The sequence below is a fragment of the Balaenoptera borealis genome (genome assembly GCF_965194805.1).
Source record: "Balaenoptera borealis genome assembly, contig: HAP1_SCAFFOLD_676, whole genome shotgun sequence".
NCBI classification, from domain to species: Eukaryota; Metazoa; Chordata; class Mammalia; order Artiodactyla; family Balaenopteridae; genus Balaenoptera; species Balaenoptera borealis.
Window position 1 is genome coordinate 355,801 of NW_028123523.1, and position 5,431 is coordinate 361,231.

The following is a 5,431-nucleotide window of genomic DNA, read 5'->3' on the forward strand; positions in this document are numbered from 1 at the left end:
AAATAAGTCACACAGAAAAAGACACTTATAATAAGCTATCACTTATAGAGGGAATGTAAAAACCGCTACAATTGAACTGAATTACAAAACAGAACAGAGTCACACGTTTAGAAAACACACTATGGCTGCTTAACGGGAAAGGTGAGGTGGGGTGATGCATAAAACAAGGGTTTCAAATCAGCTCAGATACCGTTCCATAAACCCAATATGTAATAGAAAGACCTACTCCTTGCTCAGTGAACTGGACTCAACACCCCCTATTCACCGCACAAGAATAGATCTGAATAGTAAGAATCTTAAAACATGTATTGATATCTCTCTGGAAGTGAGTCAAGTGGGTGTAAAGCGGCATAAACACAGCCGTGAAAAGCAGCTAAACCCCATTTTAAAAATAAATTACTTTTAAAAACCCGTGAAACCAAGACAGTGAAAGGGAGAGAAATTCTTACGAAATTAGTTCAGGGGCTGTGATGCCACCTGGATTGACCATATCTAGACCCACAGCTGGATGAGACATAAGGGTGGACACTCTCAGGGCTGAGAGGCTTGGTGAGGTTGGGGGAGTAAACGCAGAGCCTTTAAAGTAATACTGCCTGTTACCCATCCCATGGGTCCCAAATCTCCAGGTTCAAGGGCATCTTCCTACATCGAAAACATGCATGAGAAACCCAGAAGGTGGTACACCGTGTGATCGGGAAAGGTTTCTAAAACGCACTTCATTTCTCATCTCCTTGTGCTCGGGTTCGCCATTCCAGCCGCTTTACTAGCAATCTCCCTCCTTGGAGAATCAGCACCTTTCACCTCCTGTTCCGTACAGCTTGCAATTTGTCCTGAGGATGAACGGGAAGAGGGGGAGCCAATGAGAGACTAGCTCTAGGTGTTGGGACAGGCACAGGTCACTCTATTTTCCCATCAGGAAGCAGAATTAACCACAGGCTCAGCCTGCCGCCCGGAAGCAGAATAGGGCCTGAGGCCATCCTGCGCTTTTGCGGCCAGCTCCCAAAAAAGCGAGTTGAAAAATGGAGCTCAGGGGCACTGCAATTCACAAACCTGCAGAGTTATAAATGATAACTCTCGTCCACAAATATATTGAGGGAAGGCAACGAAGAGGATTTGAAAGCAAGGCAGAATTGCAGGAAACTGATTTCAGGAGGTAGATTCGAATCGCCTTTAAAGCACATGAAAAGCGGCAAAACGTCGACAATGATGCCCTTGGCCAAAAAGGGCGTATGCGTTTTTTCCTGAATATATTCAGGAAAAAACGCATACGCCCTTTTTGGCCAACCAAGCAACCTGGAGAGGCAAATCAGCGCTACAAAGCAGTCTCGTTTCCCATCGGTCAAAAGGGCCATGCTGAAAAAAGTGTCAAAACCAGAAATGCAGGACAGGCCATGGAGAAATGGGAGCCTTGCTACGCTGATGGGCGGGATGTAAATGGCCAAGAGCCACTCTGGAGAAGTGTATGGTGTGTCCTGAAACATCGAAAAAACACAGCCTAGAGCGCATAGGGCCCTTCCACTCATGGGCGTATAAATTGGGAAAACTAAAAATCAGCAAGACACAGGCACCCCAAAGTTTAGGGCTGCTCTGTTGACAAGAACCTCCACTTCGTGACACCTTAAATATCCCAGGAAAGAGAAAAATGGATAAAGAAGTGGTGGTCCTTATGTACAATGGAATATCACTCAGCCATGAAATCAATGTCATAAGGCTAGTAGCAGCATGATGAGTGGATTTAGGTACGACGATTCTAAGTGAAATAAGTCACACAGAAAAAGACACTTATAATAAGCTATCACTTATAGAGAGAATGTAAAAACCGCTACAATTGAACTGAATTACAAAACAGAACAGAGTCACACGTTTAGAAAACACACTATGGCTGCTTAACGGGAAAGGTGAGGTGGGGTGATGCATAAATCAAGGGTTTCAAATTAGCTCAGATACCGTTCCATAAACCCAATATGTAATAGAAAGACCTACTCCTTGCTCAGTGAACTGGACTCAACACCCCCTATTCACCGCACAAGAATAGATCTGACTAGTAAGAATCTTAAAACTTATGTATTGATATCTCTCTGGAAGTGAGTCAAGTGGGTGTAAAGCGGCATAAACACAGCCGTGAAAAGCAGCTAAACCCCATTATAAAAATAAATTACTTTTAAAAACCCGTGAAACCAAGACAGTGAAAGAGAGAGAAATTCTTACGAAATTCGTTCAGGGGTTGTGATGCCACCTGGATTGACCATATTTAGACCCACAGCTGGATGAGGCATAAGGGTGGACACTCTCAGGGCTGAGAGGCTTGGTGAGGTTGGGGGAGTAAACGCAGAGCATTTAAATAATACTGCCTGTTACGCATCCCATGGGTCCCAAATCTCCAGGTTCAAGGGCATCTTCCTACATCGAAAACATGCATGACAAACCCAGAAGGTGGTACACCGTGTGATCGGGAAAGGTTTCTAAAACGCACCTCATTTCTCATCTCCTTGTGCTCGGGTTCGCCATTCCAGCCGCTTTACTAGCAATCTCCCTCCTTGGATAATCAGCACCTTTAACCTCCTGTTCCATACAGCTTGCAATTTGACCTGAGGATGAACGGGAAGAGGGGGAGCCAATGAGAGACTAGCTCTAGGTGTTGGGACAGGCACAGGTCACTCTATTTTCCCATCAGGAAGCAGAATTAACCACAGGCTCAGCCTGCCGCCCGGAACCAGAATAGGGCCTGAGGCCATCCTGCGCTTTTGCGGCCAGCTCCCAAAAAAGCGAGTTGAAAAATGGAGCTCAGGGGCACTGCAATTCACAAACCTGCAGAGTTATAAATGATAACTCTCGTCCAAAAATATATTGAGGGAAGGCAACGAAGAGGATTTCAAAGCAAGGCAGAATTGCAGGAAACAGATTTCAGGAGGTAGATTCGAATCGCATTTAAAGCACATGAAAAGCGGCAAAACGTCGACAATGATGCCCTTGGCCAAAAAGGGCGTACGCGTTTTTTCCTGAATATATTCAGGAAAAAACGCATACGCCCTTTTTGGCCAACCAAGCAACCTGGAGAGGCAAATCAGCGCTACAAAGCAGTCTCGTTTCCCATCGGTCAAAAGGGCCATGCTGAAAAAAGTGTCAAAACCAGAAATGCAGGACAGGCCATGGAGAAATGGGAGCCTTGCTACGCTGATGGGCGGGATGTAAATGGCCAAGAGCCACTCTGGAGAAGTGTATGGTGTGTCCTGAAACATCGAAAAAACACAGCCTAGAGCGCATAGGGCCCTTCCACTCATGGGCATATAAATTGAGAAAACTAAAAATCAGCAAGACACAGGCACCCCAAAGTTTAGGGCTGCTCTGTTGACAAGAACCTCCACTTCGTGACACCTTAAATATCCCAGGAAAGAGAAAAATGGATAAAGAAGTGGTGGTCCTTATGTACAATGGAATATCACTCAGCCATGAAATCAATGTCATAAGGCTAGTAGCAGCATGATGAGTGGATTTAGGTACGACGATTCTAAGTGAAATAAGTCACACAGAAAAAGACACTTATAATAAGCTATCACTTATAGAGGGAATGTAAAAACCGCTACAATTGAACTGAATTACAAAACAGAACAGAGTCACACGTTTAGAAAACACACTATGGCTGCTTAACGGGAAAGGTGAGGTGGGGTGATGCATAAAACAAGGGTTTCAAATCAGCTCAGATACCGTTCCATAAACCCAATATGTAATAGAAAGACCTACTCCTTGCTCAGTGAACTGGACTCAACACCCCCTATTCACCGCACAAGAATAGATCTGAATAGTAAGAATCTTAAAACTTATGTATTGATATCTCTCTGGAAGTGAGTCAAGTGGGTGTAAAGCGGCATAAACACAGCCGTGAAAAGCAGCTAAACCCCATTATAAAAATAAATTACTTTTAAAAACCCGTGAAACCAAGACAGTGAAAGGGAGAGAAATTCTTACGAAATTCGTTCAGGGGCTGTGATGCCACCTGGATTGACCATATCTAGACCCACAGCTGGATGAGACATAAGGGTGGACACTCTCAGGGCTGAGAGGCTTGGTGAGGTTGGGGTAGTAAACGCAGAGCCTTTAAAGTAATACTGCCTGTTACCCATCCCATGGGTCCCAAATCTCCAGGTTCAAGGGCATCTTCCTACATCGAAAACATGCATGAGAAACCCAGAAGGTGGTACACCGTGTGATCGGGAAAGGTTTCTAAAACGCACTTCATTTCTCATCTCCTTGTGCTCGGGTTCGCCATTCCAGCCGCTTTACTAGCAATCTCCCTCCTTGGAGAATCAGCACCTTTCACCTCCTGTTCCGTACAGCTTGCAATTTGTCCTGAGGATGAACGGGAAGAGGGGGAGCCAATGAGAGACTAGCTCTAGGTGTTGGGACAGGCACAGGTCACTCTATTTTCCCATCAGGAAGCAGAATTAACCACAGGCTCAGCCTGCCGCCCGGAAGCAGAATAGGGCCTGAGGCCATCCTGCGCTTTTGCGGCCAGCTCCCAAAAAAGCGAGTTGAAAAATGGAGCTCAGGGGCACTGCAATTCACAAACCTGCAGAGTTATAAATGATAACTCTCGTCCACAAATATATTGAGGGAAGGCAACGAAGAGGATTTGAAAGCAAGGCAGAATTGCAGGAAACTGATTTCAGGAGGTAGATTCGAATCGCCTTTAAAGCACATGAAAAGCGGCAAAACGTCGACAATGATGCCCTTGGCCAAAAAGGGCGTATGCGTTTTTTCCTGAATATATTCAGGAAAAAACGCATACGCCCTTTTTGGCCAACCAAGCAACCTGGAGAGGCAAATCAGCGCTACAAAGCAGTCTCGTTTCCCATCGGTCAAAAGGGCCATGCTGAAAAAAGTGTCAAAACCAGAAATGCAGGACAGGCCATGGAGAAATGGGAGCCTTGCTACGCTGATGGGCGGGATGTAAATGGCCAAGAGCCACTCTGGAGAAGTGTATGGTGTGTCCTGAAACATCGAAAAAACACAGCCTAGAGCGCATAGGGCCCTTCCACTCATGGGGGTATAAATTGGGAAAACTAAAAATCAGCAAGACACAGGCACCCCAAAGTTTAGGGCTGCTCTGTTGACAAGAACCTCCACTTCGTGACACCTTAAATATCCCAGGAAAGAGAAAAATGGATAAAGAAGTGGTGGTCCTTATGTACAATGGAATATCACTCAGCCATGAAATCAATGTCATAAGGCTAGTAGCAGCATGATGAGTGGATTTAGGTACGACGATTCTAAGTGAAATAAGTCAAACAGAAAAAGACACTTATAATAAGCTATCACTTATAGAGAGAATGTAAAAACCGCTACAATTGAACTGAATTACAAAACAGAACAGAGTCACACGTTTAGAAAACACACTATGGCTGCTTAACGGGAAAGGTGAGGTTGGGTGATG